An 18,835-nucleotide genomic window follows, 5' to 3' on the forward strand; every position below is an offset into this window, starting at 1 on the left:
TATGTTTCAGAACCTTCTGGGTGTTTCCTTTGTGAGCCTCCTGGCTCTTCGGGTGTGCATTGTTACACTCACTTTAGAAGAAACTGAGGTACAAGTTGTGAGAGAATGAGAGATCCCGCCCAGCTCTGAGCCAATGCTCCTTCTGGCCCCACAGTGCCAAGCAGCCCCAGTGAAAATCTAAGCAGAGCAGCTGCAGAGAACGCCCCTGATTCCTGCAACCCCACAACACGGTTTCATCCACTGAGAATGCATGTTTTTCTTCAAAAGCACAGGTATCTCCATTTGGAAATTAGGAAGTTAGAATCAGGCGCTACTTTGACTTGATGGAAGACACTTCAAGATGTTACTAAATCCAAGGTTAGGAAGGCCAGATCTGTCCCAGTGATGGAGCCAGTCTTGGGGGCATCTTCCTTGGGGAATGGGCTGGCTTCTTACTGTCACAATCCAGTTCCCCAGAAGCGGGGCTGCAATTCTATATGAGCTTGTGGGTGTCCTGCCCAGGCGTGACGGGACACTCCAGACGAGTTCCAGCCCTGTCCCTCCTGCCCTGTCCGCAGAATCAGGAGAAAACATTAATATGACTTCCTTACAGCTCTGACCAATCTAGGATGGAAAGGAAGGAAGTTCACTCAAAGCCAGCCCCTGACACCAGAGCCCTTCATGAGGTTGCACCCGCTCGCCCCACACTTAACTACTGTTCGCCTGCAAGAGCACAGCGTTTACACAGTCGCTGGGCTAATCTGCCACAATGTAAAGGTGACAGCACCCGGCCCCAAGGATGCTGCTTCTCACAGTCAGTGGGGAAGAGCCAGACTTTCATGCAAATTGGTGTTTTCCACCCAGCCTCTGTGCTGTCCAAGCAGGCACTGTCCACAGCCTGCCTAGGGTCAGGGCAGAGCCAGGTGCCCTGCTCAGCAGTGTGCTGGGCTCACCTGTCTGTGCTCCTTGACATCAGAAGGCCTCCTCCCTCCCAGACTCATCCTAGGACTTCATCAAAACCATCTTCACAATTGCCAGGATTTTAGTATTTACCAATTCCGCTGACCAACAAATGACCCCGCTGGTTGGAATCAACCAAATTCAAATGAACATTGCTTCTGAGTCTGTTTTCCAACCACTCTGGACATGATGGACTCAACATCTTCTTGGGCCTCGAGAGAACGGAAGTTGTATTTCAGACACATGGATATTTCACTCTCCAGTTCACTAACATCAGCCTCTGATGGCTTTGCTAAATGAGCAGCAATGCAAATGCCAGTTTAGGGTTTTTATTCCACATTGCACTGGGCAATCATTTCTCTACAAGAGGAGGGGGTGGTCCTTCTGTGACTTCCAGGGACATGGGGAGCTCACCACAAGCCAAGCAAGGTGTCATCTTCAACCGGTAAGCAGTGGGAAGCTGTAACTTCTTAGTGTTTATGGTTACTCTTAATAATGCGTGTTAAAGGGGGGAGCTGAGCAACAGCAAGAACGGGCTCATGAGCCATGGCAATGTGCCCTGCCCCACAGTGCAGTAGCTGACAAAGTCTTTGCCAGGCCCCAGCTCGTGCGCAAATGAACCAGCTCACACTTTTGCAGCCCTGAATTCAGCCAGCCCCTGTGCATCTAACATCATCTGGAGAGCTTGGTGCTTACCAGCAAACAAATCGCCCCCTCTCCTTTGGTTTCTGCCTAAGGACAGGGCTGAACAGGACCAAGATCCCACTGTAAACTTTTTTAAAAAAGGCAAAATGAAGACAGAAAGGGGAGAATTTCTCTCCAGATGGAAATGGAGATTTATTGTTTAACAAAGTGCCTAAGTGTTGCTGTTGAGACTTTATAAAGACTCACTGTGTTTGGGGAGGAATAAAAGAGTCCACCACTTCTATGCCAAATATTGTGTTTGTCCTGGGTGAATTACCAACCTGAGAACTGTGTGTCTACCTCACGCCACCTGGGGTCAAATGATGGATCGCAAACAAACAAGGCCCTGAAAATTTTTCTGATGGGCGTGATGCTGGACTTGCAGGTGGGGAAAGAGTTGATGATAATCCCAGAGGGAGACTGGCCGTTTCTTACAACTAAATCCTACGTGGCATTTCCAAAGTGGAAACCATGTATTGTGAAGTCATAATACAGCCTGACTACCAAGATTAACTAAAAGTAGAAATAACTGGGTAGCAAGTCTTCTCCACAGAAAGAGGATCTAAGGAAGCCATGGTGTTGTCTGTACTGAGTATTCACTTCTGAATTGTAAGGGAGAATAATAAATAAGGGTCAAGTCCCGGCCATTTCATTGTCACTTGCATATGTCTGCTATGGAATCAGATTATCAGATTTTCAGTGACTTTGTACTTTCAAACTTTTGTTGAAGCTTCCTTGTACAAAATAATAACAGTTATTTGAATAAAATAAGTCTCAAAGTGAAGCTCCAAGCTTCCATTGCCTTCATGCACAAAACTATACTCATGACACTTGGGAGATGGCAAAGCTCTTCAGCACCTGGCAGAGAGCTGTGGCATTCATCTGTCAGCTGACAGTAGGAAGATGGGGACAGGTTTGTTCTTCAAAGCTCCCCATGGTGATGAAGGGCCTCTGCATGTTCACACATGGTCTCAGTAAGCAGCTCAGCCTTCTGCCAGCCCCCTGGTGCCTGTGTGTTCCTGAACACACCACAAAGCGTGTCACACTTTATAAGCTATACATACACTAGGCCTGCATGCTGCTGTACAAGATCTTTTCAGAAAAATAGGCAGCGCCAAAAAATGAGATTTCATCTTTGCTACTCCTAGAGTCTCATGTGTTCCTCAAAATGGCAGTATTACTTTTCTGTCTGCACCGCATGCACCAGTGCCCCCACCCCATGTCTCTGAATGCCACTTTATTTGGAAATAGGATCATTACAGAGCCATTGGTTAAGATGAGGTCGCACTAGATAGGTTGAGTCCTAGGCCCACGACTGGTGTCCTAATCAGTAGGGAAGACAGACACAGGGAAGAAGGCTGTGAGTCATCAAGGCATATTTGCACAGAGAAGCCACAAGTCAAGAAATGCCAAGCTGGCCGGCCACCACCAGAAACTGGGAACGGGGGGCATTCTGTCCCGCACCTTCAGGTGCAGCATGGCCTGGCTCACTGACTTCAGATTCCAGCCTCCGAAAGTGTGAAAGAATAAATTTCAATCATTGTAAGATGAGCTTGCAGTAATTTGTCACAGGAACACTGTTAAGGTCTGCCTCTTACTGATGGGATTTGTCCCTGCTCTCATTTTTGGCTAAAGAAATAAAATAGCATGGTCAGACCCAAACCATCTGCATTCTTGGCAGTGGGCAGCATCCTCATCCCCTGGGAAGATCTTTAAATCCACGTGCAGAACCACATCCCCGTGCCCGTGAAATCAGAGCCCTGGAAGTACAACCCAAATGTGGGCATTTTTCAGCCTCCCTGGGTAATTCCAATGTGTAGCCAGGATGCCAAACCCTCTGGTCTGGGAGATGCCGCAATTTGATTTTGTAACCAAGCCTTCCTCTGTTCTTGGCTTCTGGCTTTGTTAACTCATGGCTGTGTCCTTGGGCGAGTCATTTAATTTATCAGATATTTGCTTTCTCAGACTGAGAACGAGATGGTGAAGATCAGTCTGGTCAAGTAAAACACCTAAAAGCGCCTGGCTTAGAGCATCCATGAAGCAAGCTCTGTCTGTCCCAACACACAGTGAACCAACCCGGCAGGATGTGCGGGAATCCAGGCTCTGGGGCAGCTGGGACAACTAGGTCCTGAGGCCACCGCCTACCAGTGTAAACCTGGGGTGCATCTCAGGCTGCTGGCTCATCCATGACACAGGCCCTGCAGAGCCATTATGCAGTTACGTGGGATAATGAGATAATTAGATCCAGGTAAGCACGTCCAGCAATGTCTGGCGCGCTTCGGCTTTCAGGAAATGTTCGCTCACATGAGACGCATCTGGTAACACTGCTCAGCCAGCCTGAGAGAAGGAGGAGCTGTGTGGGAACAGCAGTGATGCACACAGAAGGTCCACACTGGACCAGAAGCCAAGAGAAGTCACCTTTCCAGGGCTCCATTTAGAAAATGGAAATTTTAATAAGCTAATCCCTGTGATAATTTGTAGCACTAAAAAAAAAGCATTCTGATAGCCAAATATTATAAGATGATTGATAGAATTTGGGGTGTGCTTGGCAAGCAATCCCAGTGCTTTTGTGATTGGGATTTTATTTTGCAGAGAGCAGTCACAAAAATCTGGCAGTGACAGAAAAGGAATTGAATTCCATTTCATCCTGTGGCTTCTTTAAAGAAGTTTTAGGCCAAGGGCTTGAGTGCACCATGTGACTGCTGACTGAGCTGAAGAGGACACATCACAGGCTTGCTCATAAATTTTAAAACTTAAGACCCAGCCCTAATTGAGGACATAAATTGATACAACCTCCCTCCCGGGAAATTAGGTACTATGGATTGATAGACTTAAAAATACTCAGTAATTACATTTCTAGGAATCTATCCTGGGGAAATACAATTAAAGTGGGAAATTAGGTAATATGGATTAATAGTTTTTAAATACTCAGTAATATCATTTCTAAGAATGTATCCTGGGGAAATACAATTAAAGTCTCCTTTTCTCCTCCTCTTGGGATCACTAGACAATCTGGTCAATTCATCGAAAGGCCAGTTAAATAAGGAAGTCTTAAACAATGGCACAAATAGACAATAATATTTTATTATGAGTTACAATATAAAATATGCATTCATTCATCAGTCCTACAGCAGAGACCAAGGCCCTTTTCCGAGTGTGGATTCCCCCAGCTGGAGCCCCATAATGTCTCTTACATACTTCACACCCCCATGTAATACATGTTGTTAATTTTGAGTTTTGATTTCCTTAAAATGGAATACAAGCTTACAGTTATTTGGGTATCAAGCCAAAAGTAGACTCTTTCTGTACCTTGCCATGTGATTTTCTCAAATTGTTCCTGGTTCACTGGCCCATAGCCTAAGTTTTTAGCCATTTTATTATTGCTTCACTTTATGGAGTCTTCCCAAAGCATTCAATTTCATTCTTATAGGAAAAAAAAAAAACACTCTTCCTCTTCTTTCTTTCTTTGTATCACAATAAAAACAAGCACAAGCGGGTTTTGGAATGAGTGCATTTGACTTCTGCCTTCCACACATCTTGGCAGCGGAAGGGTGAGAGAAGAAAATGCACCCTGTGTGCCGGTATCAGAGGCAACATTAACCCGGAGAATCAGTTCCGGGGAGCAGGGGTCAACCACCATGATAAAATTACACATAGGTATTAAAAACTATTTTTAAAACTGTTTTATGATATAGGCAATGCCTGTAATGCTATCATAATGCATAATTCAATAAAAATTTAGTAAGGCATAGAGCTCTTTGTAAATTGTTTTTCTAAATTTTGCATGTTATTTTAAAAATTCAAAGTGAGCCAAGATTTAGCCAAATTGAATTAGCATCATCTTGAACTCTTCATTTACACTGACCTTGATTTAGGGTTAGCCTTCTTTTGTACTGGAGATTGAACCCAAGGCCTTCATACTAAACTACATCCCCAGAACACCCAATCCAACATTTTTTTTTAATCCAGGGTTTCACACCTCTAATTCCAGTACTCTGGGAGGCTGAGTCAGGAATATCACAAGTTTGAGCCCAACCTGGACAACTTAAGGACTTACCAAGACAAGGGTTGGGAATTTGGCTCAGTCTAAAGGCCCTGGGTTCAATGCCTAGTGCAGAAAGAAAGAAAGAAAAGAAAGAAAGAAAGAAAGAAAGAAAGAAAGAAAGAAAGAAAGAAAGAAAGAAAAAAGAAAACAAGCAAATGAAGGAGGCATTTTCCTTCTGATACAATCCAGTAATCTTTTCCTAGACCCAACTCTCTCAGAGAAAATAACTATTAACTCAGAGTGAAAATGTAAAAGTTTTGTTTTACATAGAAAGGGTAAAGAACAAGTAGGCAGATCCTAGAGGGAAATTAATACCTGGTACATTAAAAAATGACCCAGAGAAATCCCCATTTGTATAGATTTTCTCCTGAGAGCAAGTTAAAGTTATCAACCCTACAAGCAGCTAAATATCTAAAAGAAAATGGATCAATTTTCTGTCTGGACAAACCTGAAGATATAGCTCGAAGCAACCATGGATACTGGAGAGGGAGGCTATATTTCTAGAACAGAGACAACACGAATTCACTAGCACACCCCTAACAGTGTTTCCCACAAGGACTTTCCGTGGCGACAGAGCAGAAATGTCCCAAGATGAGCTGCTCCGAGACACTTTTCAGTGTGAGGCCAACCAAGCAAGAGTCTGGTTTTTACAAAATCAACATACTTTAGGGAACCATAACAGAATCCAGATGGCTTTCTTAATGTCCAGGACACAGTCTAAAATTACACAAGATGGAGAAAGAAGAAAATATGATTTACCCACAGGAAAAAAATAAGATCAATGGAGACCAATTTCAAATTATTCAGATTTTAAAATTGTAAGATAAAGATTTAAAAGCACTGCCAGAAATAAAAATATTCTCTCTGTGCTAGTAAAGATAAGAGATGTCATCAGATAACTAGAAACTATAAAAAGTCAATGAAAAATCATACAGCATCAAAATGACATATATATATACAAAAAAAATACCATAACAGTGAATATGTACCAGTCACATCCAGACCCATGGAATGTACACCAGGCATGAACCTTAAAATCAACCGCAGACTGAAGGTGATAATGACTTTATCCCTGCAGATTCAGCTATTAACAGTGCCTCACCTTAGTGGGAATGTTTATTATAATGGGGAGCCTCTGCGTTTGGGGGGGCACAGCCTCTATGGAAAATCTGTACTTCTTAATTTTGCTGTGAACTTAATGCTTCTGTAAAACTGGAGTCTTTTGTAAAAATACAATGTGCACGTGCCAACTCCCCATGATGAACATAATCACTAGGTACTACAAATGTGTTCTGATAAAAGCTAAATTTTAGGAAAGTAATATTCTTTTGGGGGGGTTCAGGGATCGAACTCAGGGCCCTTGCACTTAGGTGGCAGGCAGTGGAACCACTGAGCTAGGTCCCCGGCCAAAAATTAAATTTTAAATAAAATTAAAATATGACATGGGAAGTAAATTTACTCTATAGACTTAATAACATAATAAATATGATAGGGGAGTTTATGAACTTGAAAATAGGCAAACAGAAATTATCCAAGCTTAAAAATATAAACAAAATATTTTAAAAATTATCAGAGCTTCGGAAGCCTATGGGACAAATCTCCCATCAGTGTGCTTTGTGGGAAGGAGATGAAAGAGAAACTAGGACTTGGAAATTAATGGCCAAGTGTCCTCCAAATTAGATAAAAGTCATATATCTAGAAATAAGGAAATGAGAACCTCAAGCAGAAAAACTGGGAATAAAACCATCCCGAGTCACTCACAGCCAAACGGTGCCAAGTGAAAGACAAAGAGGAAATCTGAAGGGCAACTCAGGCAAATGAAATATCCCACACAGAGCAGCAAAGCAGAAGGCCTGCAGCTCACCCCTGCGGAAGGCCAGAAACACCCACTAATGACTCTAATGTTTGAATCTGTGAACCCAGATCTCTGTGTTCACTGAATATAGCTCTAAAGAATTTAGGCGAAGCAAATATAATTTCAGACTGAAGATAACTGGAATACATTGTCAGGTCTCCACTTAGGGGAAGTTTTTCATTTAAAAAAATAATATACCACATGGGAATTTGGATCATCTAGAAAAGAGGACATTATTGGAAATGGTGGGCATGGGAATTTCCTGGATAACTATAAAAACTATTTGTCTTCTTAATTGATTTAAAATATGCATAATGATTTATGTGTAAAATATAGTATTATCTGGTTGAATTGTAATGTAGACATGACACAGGAAATCAGTACAGTGCAAAGGTAAGAGAAGGGCAAAGGAACACATGTAATCAAAGTATATCCGTGTTCCATATTTAACCACAACATATCACTAGGTGGACGATAAGGTAAGGGTATGTTTTATAATGTTTAGAGAAGGCACTAAGACATGCAAAGATAAACATCTGAAAGTCAATAGGTAAATTAAAATGAAATGCTAAAAAGTTCGTATAATTTAAAAGAAGGCCAAAAGGGAAAAACAGAAGAATAAAAAGGCTATGAGAGAGCTTGGGATTTAGCTCAGTGGCACTGTGTCTGCCTCACAAGTGCAAGGTCCTGAGTTCAATCCCCGGTTTCAAAAAAAAAAAAAAAGCCTATGAGAAAAGCATAAAACAAAAAAGTCCAATCATATAAACATTCTTTAAGTGTTAATTGACTAAATATTGTAATTAAAAGGCAGAGATAGAATGGAGTAAAAAAAGCAGGGACCCAACTATATGCGATCTACAAAACAAGCTCATTTTAAAATATATAGATAGATTGCAAGTGAGTAGAAATATATATATATATATATATGAATATATATGAAAGTAAATGAATAGAAGTATATATGGCCAAAGAAAGCTAGGGTGGCTACATTAATATATCAGATAATACTGTCTTAAAGAGTGGTGTTTTTGTAGACCACTATACCCATAAAACTTGAATATACTTTCTCTTTAAATGCACGTGATACATTCATTAAGACATAAAACAAGTTGCACTAGAGTACATAAAGTATGTTCTCTGACTGTCAGAGAATCAGGACTCAAACAACAATAAAATATCCACAGAACTGCAAATTTTGAAAATTAAGCAACATACCTCTAAATAGCATGTGGATTAAGGATAAGTCACAAAAGAAATTAGAAAATATTTGAACTGATGATGGAACTACACATCAAAATTTGTGGAACTGAGGGAGATTGGTGCTTAAGGGAAGATATTAGCTGTGAAGGCTTGTATTGGAAGAGAAGAAATATCTGAATGATCCAAGTTCTAACTTAAGACACAAAAGAAAGAAAACCAAAAGTAAGTAGATGGATGAAAATACTAAACATAAGAGCAGAAATCAATGCCATCAAAACAAAAAGCACAGAAACCCAAACATATAACCAAAGCTTGTTCTTTGCAGGTAAATACAATTGATATACTTCTAGCTATTTCTGATCAAGAAAACAGAGGAGGAACAAATTAATACTGCGACTTAGAGGAGGGATATCACTGCAGGTTATATGGAGATTAATGTGATTATAGACTACCTCAGCTTTAACATATCCTATGACTCAGATGAAACGGACAAATTCTTTAAAACATAAAATTTCAATAGTCAATATGTCCAAAAAATATCAGTTTTTATATCAAGTACTTGTCCATAAAGGAAACCTCAAACCATTAAAAGCTTCACTAGTTAATTCCATCAGCATTTAATGAAGTAATAAGAGCAACACTAAAACTCTTTCTCAAAAGAGAGATGAAAACCCTTTCCTAGTTTGCTGTAGGGTCCCTGAAACCCTAAAGTGGGAGCCTGACAAATATGCTACCAAAAATGACAGACTAATGTCACTCATGAGCATAGATACAAAACTTTTAACAAATCATCAGTAAACAGAACACAGCAGTATGTACAATGATAGTGTATTGTGGTCAATATACCCTAGAAACTTAAGGTTACATTAACATCAAAAAACAAGTGGGCATCATTTAAAGGGCTAACAGACTAAAGAGAAGCCATTGGACCAATTCAATAAATATGGAATGAGGATTTAACAAAACTGGTTCACGATAGAAACTGGCAGTTACATCAGACACATAGTACCGGAGTTAGGGATGACAGATTCCAGTTTTCCCCAGGGATCCCAGGAACAGGATGAGGATATCCACTCTCCCCATTGTTATTCAGCACAGCCTTGGAAGCTCTGGACAGAAAAATAAGACAATAAAAAGAAGCACATAAACAAAGTCATGCAAATTGTTTTCAAATATGTTCTCAAATGACATGATTATTTACACTGAAAAATTGCCAAAACCACTACTAGAACTAATCAGTGAATTTCACAAGGTCAAAGGAAAGAGAGTGGAGATACAAAAATTACCTTGGCAAACAACTGAAATATAAATTGTAAGAGTAAATCCACTTAAACCACCATCAAAAATGAAGGCATAAACAATCAGTGTGATGTAGTACCAAGCTGCAGGCCTGACACCCATCTGGGGGCCCAGTGTAATCCACCCCAGGCCAGTCCCTGTTCTGCAGCTGCTGACAAGCTCACTCAGAAATTTCTAAGGGAACTGAGGAACCTACAACTTCCCTGTACCTCAGGGTGGTCGGGAACCATACATGGAGACTTATAAAATTAAAATTCAGTTCCTCATTACACTAATCACATTTGGAAGAACTAAATACAATGGCCAGTGGTGACCTTTCTTTTTGTTGTTGTTGTTGTTGTTGTTGTTGTACCAGGGGATCAAATTCAGGTCCTTGTGCTTGCGAGGCAGGCGGCAGAACAACTGAGCTAAATCCCTTCCTAAACATTGCCTAAAGTCCTAATGGACAGCACTTATCTCAAATATCACAGCAACATCAAAAAAAAAAAAAAAAGGACAAAGTGAGAGAGAGAACTGATACCTGAACTTGACTTCAACACTGACTATAAAAGCCTCAGGAACTGAGGGCTGTGAGACTCACATTGGAAAACATGGGAGAATACACTTAGGACTTGAGAATTGGCACAGGTTCCTTTAACAAATTCTACAAAGCAATAGCCATAAAAGAAAACACAGAAAAACTAGACTTCACCAACACTCAAATCTGCTCATTCAAAGGCATCATGAGGGCAATTCACAAGCAAGCCAGGGGCTGAGAGAAAATTTTTGTACAACAAATTTCTGACCCAAGACTGGTATCCAGGATACAGGAAGAGCTCCTCCAACTCAACAATAGAAGATAAACAGCCATCTCCTCAAGAAGTAGGTGGGGCAAGGGTTTTAAAAAGAGAAATTTCAAACAAGATACGCAAATGTCCAATAAACAAAGCAAAAAGGACTAGGCTTCATCCAAAAACACAAAAATGAAAATTAAAGCCACAGATATACAATATTACACCCTACTTAGCGACAATTGAGAAGGATGAAAATACCAAATGATGAGAAGATCATGCAACTGGAACTCTTGACACCGTTGATGAGAATAAAAATGATACTGACACTCTTGAAGAACACCTTGTAGTCCCCTAAAAACTTATACCATGACCCTGGAAGTCCATAAGTCAGAGTTTAACAAAGGACAATGAAAGCACATATTCATTGACAAAAGGATGTATTTGAAAAATATCCATCACTGGTTTATACATAATTGCCCCAAACTAGAAACTGCCCGAGTTCGTCGATAGGAAAATGCTCTTAAAAAAATATGATTTATATAACAGAAAAAACATTCAGCCACCAAACAGACCAGCTACCGAGACACGCAACAATGTGAATAAATTTCAAAAGCACGTTGAATAAAAGAAGCCAGACCAAAGAAACCCAAAGCAAAACAAAACAAAAAACACAGTAAAGCATATACTGTATGATTCCACTTACATGAAACTATAGAAGAGCCAAATTAATGTGTAAACAGTGTCAGAAGAGGCTTCGCCCCTGGTGGGACCAGGCTGGGACTCCCGGATGGAGCTCAGAATCTTCCTGGAGCCCGGGGGCAACGTTCTCACTCTGGTCTGGTCCACATTCAGGTTCCGGCTCAGAGAGTGCATCTGTCAAAGCTTCGTGCACTGGTTTTCAACTCTTGTACAACAAGTCACCGGAGACCAGCCCTGCACACGCATACTGCTCACAGTTTCTGTCCTTCGGCTGTCCAGGCTCCCTACCCTGCCACCAGGGCAGCACAGGACAGCCGAGGGGAAGGGACTGTCACTCCGGCTGCCGAGGGGGCATTCATTTACTTGCAGCTATTTCCTGGAGCTTGGCAAGCCACCACCAGGTCCTGGAGCCTCCCCAGTACCTACAAGGTGCTCCAGGCCCTTGTCACATGGGCCTGTGCTACATGGCCACTTCTCCCCCAGCTCAGGAGCCTCTGACCTATCTGCTGGCAGAGTGCACGATGGAGACACGTCTGCATGTCCTGGGAGGCATCCCCTCTCCCATGTTATAATCATGAGTGTCATGTACAATGTAAGTGTGTACTTTATAATTATGAATGCATAGTAATTGTACAAATTAATGGGTTTCACTGTGACATTTGCAGACACGCATATATCCCACTCCGTCCCCCCTTCCAACTCCTTTTGTCCTCTTCTCTCCTCCCTCAGTCTCATTCCCTAATAGCCTTCTTTTTTTTTTTTTTTTTTTTTCCACATATGAGATAAAGCATGCCATATCTGACGTTCTGGGGCTGGATACTTGGCTAACCTGACTGACACTTTCCAGGACCACCCACTTTCCTGCAGATGACCGAGTCTGCCCTCCGCTAAGCTGTGTACACACGGGCAGCACACTTTCCTTATCCAGTGCGCTGCAGGTGGCAACCAGGTGGCTTTCATACGCTGGTGATGGTGAACGGTGTCTTGGGCTTTTCTCTAGACCAATGCCAGCTTAATTTGAGCATCTGTTGCCTCTAGACAGGTTTAGATTTTTTCAAAATCATCCAGTCTCGGGTCCTTTTTAATATTTGTCTCAATTTAACTCTGCCCCTTCACATTTTACTATAAACAGCTAGAAGAAACCTGGCAATACCTCAACACTGCTTGGAGTTCTCCTTAGCTGTATAATCCAGTTCATCACCTACAGGTCTACTGCATTCTGCCTCTACCATTGAATTATGAAAATGGTGTCTATTTCCTTATACTCTTTTGGCATTTTCTTGCCTTACTTCAGTAAGCACAAATTTTTGTGCATACTTGGGAGTTAGAAAAATTTATCTAATTGATGAAGTAGCCAAAGTATCAGAACAAACATGCATCCAAGCCAGTTCAGTGTTGCTAACTGCACCCTGGTCTTCCAGGAGTTGGTTCCCGAGAGATCAGATGGTGACTTCCAGGAAGCTTCTCAAGTCCCCCACAGCAGGCAACAAGCCAGTCTCTATTGAATCCACCTAGATTCACAGAGTTCATGTTCGTTTTATGATGCATCCCCATCCATCCCTTACAATGGCTGTTTTTTATATTCCTCACACTACCTACCTGCTCAATATTCTCAATTCTCCTCTCTGGTTCTAACATTTCTGAATTTGCTTTAAAAAAAAAAAAACTAGGTTGATGTTAACCTTCATAATTCAGATTCTGCCACGCAAATAAACACTGGGTAACCCTGGAGTGCCTCAGGGTACACAGACAGCATGCATAGTACACCTATTCCTGTCCTGCCTTTGTAGGCAAATTAATTACTCAGTTTTACTTAGACCACCTTCTGCCACAGCCAATGAAAACAACACATGTTTGGGGAGTGAAGTAACTGGGGTATGCAGGCCTAGACGTTGGCTTTTTGTTTTCACTTTTTACAAGAGGGGATGGTTCTGTCCAGTCAAGCACATTATTGAAGGCATTCATATTTAATAAGTGGGTGCACACACACACACACACACACACAGGGAAGAAACTTTCTAGGCTATTTATTAACTGTGAATAGGTTATCTGCACTCCCCTCAGGGTCAGCCAGTTCTAAGGCACTTCCTCTATCAGGGTTAAATCTTGCTAGAGGCCAGGATCCAGGAAAGAAGAGAATGTAATTGTGTTAAATCCTTGGAGAGTTCTGCAGTACAGCATGTCGCATGGATAGGGGAACAGCAATCCACGGGTGGGCACTGCCCCATAGCAGCATGTCCGCTCCTCCTCCCCCTGCAGAGAGCTCGGCCTGCAGAAGCAGAACACAGCAGATTTAACTGCCAACCTAACTCAGACCTAGGACACCGAAGGGGCCTACAGAGCGGGTAGAAATTAGTAGGCAAGAAAGCCAAGATCCTTAAATGATAGGTTCAAACCAAGGAATAGCCTTAAATATCCTCTTTAATTGCGGGGTAAAACAATGGTAAAAACAATGAGACTGTTTGAGGTTTTAACAATTACCTGGCTGCCCCAGGCCAGAGCATAAACACAAACCGTAGTGCGGAGTTTAAGGCAAACAAGGTTATACGAGGAGGATACGGGAAGATCAGTCAGCCGCCAGCCATGATTCCAACGCTCTCAAGCAGGATTTTCAGGGGAGGTTTTAAAGGCACTGGAAAACGGAGCGGAACAGTTTCACAGATCACGTTGTCCAGAAGGTACTGTTCAAATTCTTAACTTCGTTGACATTAAATGTGCATGTGACAGCATGCACATATCACGTACCCATGCCAGCGGGGACCTCACTCGAGTTAACAAAGACACTCATCACCCCTCCGAAGAAGCTTCCTGTTCCTCTCGCGATGCTTCTGTGTCACATCCCTACCCCCACCAAGCTCGGGAAGCCGCAGATCTGCTTTCTGTCACTAGAGATGCTTTGCATCTCCCAGAACTTCATGGAAACGAACTCTTGTTGTGCTCGTTTCTTCGTCTTGGCACCGCTGTTATGGAACCGGTCCGTGCTGTGGCAAAGGTGGCTCCAGCCGCACCGTGGATGGACATCAGAGCCCCTTCCAGACACCAGCAGTTGTGAGCAGAGTTGCTCTCGCCCCTGCGTCCAGGTGTCTGTCCTCACTCCATGTCTCTGGGAGGGAGTAGAATGGCTGGCAGATTCCTTTACCACGTGGCGTGTCCTTTCACTTTCTCCCTGTGGCACAGGGCACTTCGGGGACTCCATGTTCTTTTCCAGCCCTGGCCCCGGCACATCTTTCTAGTTTATCCATGATCCTGGGGGTGCAGGGGTACAGTATGCCCTCCCTTGCCTTATTTGCCCCCTATGTCTTGCTTGGCTCCGATAAAAATCTGTGCAAGTTGAGTTTGCCTCATTTCTAGGTTTTCTGATCCCTAATATTTTAGAGTTATTTGTATATTCCGAATATAAATCTTTATCAGATATGTGTCTTAGAAACTTCTTCTCATTCTCCTAAGATGGCTTGTAAAGAAGAGAAGATATTTTTACATTTCTGTTTTTATGGATCACAGGTTTGTTGAACCATCTAAGAAATCTCTGCCTAAGCCAATGTCATTAGAGTTTTCTGCTATTTTATTTTGGCAAGTCTCATAGCTTTGGGCTTTATGTTTAGGATAGGATGCATTTTGAGCCAAAATTTTTAATGTGTTTGATCAAAGTTCTGGCCTCAGTGGTTCAAATGATGACCCTTTCTCCACAAGCTTGGGGAGTTCTCCATAGGTGTGTGGGTTTATTTCCTAATTTCACTCTATTCCACTGGCTTTTTTGTCTTTTTTTAAAGCCAATTCTGCACTCAGTGGATTACTGTCCCCTTAAGCGAGATCTTAAAGTCAGATAAAGTTAACTGTTATTTTCAAAATTGTTTTAGCACTCTAGGCTCTTCATTTCTATAGGAATTTTAGAATCAGTTTGTCAAGTGTGAAAAAAAATATCTGTTGAGGTTTTTCTGGAAGTGTGTGAAATCCATAGAGTGAACAATAAATGTCTTCTGACTGCTGGACTTAGTATTGGTCACCACTTTGTTATGTCTTCTTTGATTTCTCTCAGCAAGGTTGTGTCTCAATGTATACAACTTATACATCTTTTGTCAAATGTATCTTTATATTTTGTGTTTATACTATCATAAAAGTAGGTCTAAGGTTCAATTTCTGATTTTTTCTTTCTAAATATATAGAAATACAATGGATAACTGAGTGTGGTGGTGCACATCTGTAATTCCAGCACTCTGGGAGGCTGAGGCAGGAGGAGTTTAATCATAGCCTGGGCAACTTAGCAACTTAACAAGACCCTGTCTCCAAAATTTAAAAAAAAATTTAAAGGGGGCCAGGGATTTAGCTCAGTAGTTTTGTCATCTGCCTCGAAAGCATTTGATCCCTGGTACAAAAAAAAAAAAAACATTAAAAAAGGACTGTCTTGGTCCAGGGATTTAGCTCAGCGGTTCAGTGGCCTGCCTTGCAAGCGCAAAGACCTGAGTTCAATCCCCGGTACCAAAAAAAAAAAAAAAAAGAGGACTGTCTTACAGAAGGGGTGGGAGGAGAAAGAAAATTTAAAAAGAAATGCAACTGATATCTGTATATTGATTGTGTATACTTCAATCTTGCTAACTTATTAGTTCTGGAAGCTTCTATGTGGATTGCATCATATTTCCAACAACAATCACATCATAAATTATTTTCTAATCAGGGTGTCTTTTGTTTGTTGCTTTTCCTGTTTGCACTCGCTAGGAGTTCCAGCACAAATACAAGTATATAGAGTGAGGGGACACACCCTTGTGCTGCTCCTAATCTTAGAGAAAAAGCACCCAATCCTTGCTACTCACTGAAGGTATTTTGCAGATGTCCTGTGTCACATTGAGGAAAATCCTTCACTTCCTGGTTTGCGGAGAGGTTTTTGTCTGTTTTGCTTTGCTCTGTTTCAGGGTGTATATTGGATTTTGCTAAATGCTTGTGTTAGGAAGAGAAAGAGGGAAGCCACTGAAATGATCAGCAGTTCCACTTTCTGGTGTATTAGTGCATTGCACTGATTGGTTTTCTATGTTAACTTGAGGTCAGCTAGACAAGTTCATGTTGTTCTGACTTGATATGTACTGTGTTATTCAATTGTTAAATGTTTCTTTAGAATTTTAGCATCAGTGTACATACCAGCCTATAAAATAATACCAGCCTATAAAATGGTTGGGAATCAGTCTTACCTCTTAAATTTAAAAAATACTGTGTGTGCAGCAGTGATACTATTTCTTTTTACATGTTGGGTAGGATCCAGCCATAAAGTCATGTCAGCTTACCATGTCCATTTTGGGACAGTGTTTCATCACAAATGTAATTTCTATAAAAGATAGAGGGCTACTGAGGTTATTTACCTCTTAATTATAAGCATTGGTTCTCTACATCTTTCAAAAGCATTTGCCCATTTCACTCAGTTGTAAACAGTGGCATAAAGATTTTCATAGTATTCTCTTATAGTCGTGTCACCTTTCTCTTTTCTTCTACTAGTCATTTGTCTCTTCTCCCTTTTTCTCTGATCAGTCTTTATGGAAGTTTGTTGACTTCATTGATCTACTTAAAGAGCCAACTTTTGGTTTTGTTTATTTTCTCTATTTTCTTTCTGGATCTTTTGTGGGTGACTGATTTTCATTAATTTACATTTTGTTCTTTTTTTATTTCCTTTCTTCTATACCCTTTGAGTTTTCCCTGCTTTTTTATATCTCTTAAGGTAAAAACTGGGGTCATTCATCTGAGATTTTCTTTCTTTTCTGGAAATTTCATGCACCAAATTTCTTCTTGAGAACTCTTTATTAGCAGCATTCCACAAATTATATGTAGGGCTTTAACTTTTCATTCAGTTCAAAATACTTTCTTAGTTCCTCTTTGATTTCTTCTTTGACCCATGAGTTATTTATAAGTACATTGTTTGATTTCCAAATATTTGGGAATTGTCCAGGTGCCTTTCAGTTACCAATTTCTGATTTAATTCCATCATGGTCAGGCAACACTGTTTGCATGACTTGAAACCTCTTAATTTATTGAGACTTGCTGTATGGTCCAGAACATAATCTGCCTTGATAAACAATTGGAAAGAATGGGTCTTCTTGTATTACTGGGTGGGTGACCCTACACATCAATTAGATTAAGTTGTTGATGGTATCATTAACCCTCCTCTGTCCCTATTGATCATCTGTGTATTTTTTTCTATCAAAAATTGAAAGCTGTGCATTGAAATCTTTGACTACAAGTGAGGATTTTCATCCATCAGATTTTGCTGCATTTACTTTGAAGTTGTTATTAGATGTACAATGTGTGATGATATCCTCTGGCTGAGTTGACTTCTGTATCATTAGGAAATAACTTTTTAATCCTGTTAATATTCTTTACCTTAAATTGACCTTATCTGATACTAATATTGTCACCCCAGCATTCATTTTAGTCCTTTCTTTAACACTGTAATAAAAATCAGGAGATCTATTATTTTAACAAATTTTTAAGAGTGTTGTAGTACTGTGAACTACTTTATGTGGTTATTATTATCATAATATATCCTTTTACACCACCATGTGTCTTCATATTTAAGATGCATCTTGTTCATTTCTGTTTACAGGTAGTATATAATTAGTTCTTGCTTTTTTACCCAATCTTACAATCTCTGTCTTTTAATGGGGTATTCTACCATTTATATTTGATGTGATTATTGGTAAGACTAAGTTTAAATTGGTAAACTTGGTGTTTGTTTTCTATTTATTCTATCTGTCCTTTGTTCATGTTTTTCTCCTTTTGAGTTAACCATTTTTTAAATGATTGCATCCTTTTATTAGCATATAAGCAATATAAGTGGCTATTTTAGTAGCTTTCATTAATAGCTGCTTTGGGATTTATAGTATACATTTTTAATTTACCACTGTCTACTTTCAACAGATATAATACCCCTTTTACATAGGATATAATCATACAAGAGTATATTTCCATTTTCTCTCTCCTTTTGTGCTATAGTTGCTATCATTATTTGTTAAAACCATGAGCTATCATTCAAAGATATTTAAATAACAAGAAAAATATATTAAACAGCTGCCCATGTTTTTGCCTTTTCTCTGGATACTCTTTCTCTTGTAAAAAAAGAAAATCTGTATTTCTAAATGGTATTAATTCCTTTCTAGCTGAAGGACTTCTGCCTATGGGTGATGACTTCTCTTAGCTTTTGAATATGATTATAATTACCTGAGTCTAGAATACATCTCCATTTTATATATAAACACAAAGGACTGGAGGCACTGTTTTCATATAAAATTCATTTTATGAGAATGTGACTACTATATCAATAGAGATCAATTTTTTTTTTTTTTTTTTTTTTTTTTTTTTTTT

The sequence above is a fragment of the Fukomys damarensis genome, unplaced genomic scaffold (genome assembly GCF_012274545.1).
Source record: "Fukomys damarensis isolate Sample0158 unplaced genomic scaffold, DMR_v1.0_HiC HiC_scaffold_21, whole genome shotgun sequence".
In the NCBI taxonomy this organism is placed as follows: domain Eukaryota; kingdom Metazoa; phylum Chordata; class Mammalia; order Rodentia; family Bathyergidae; genus Fukomys; species Fukomys damarensis.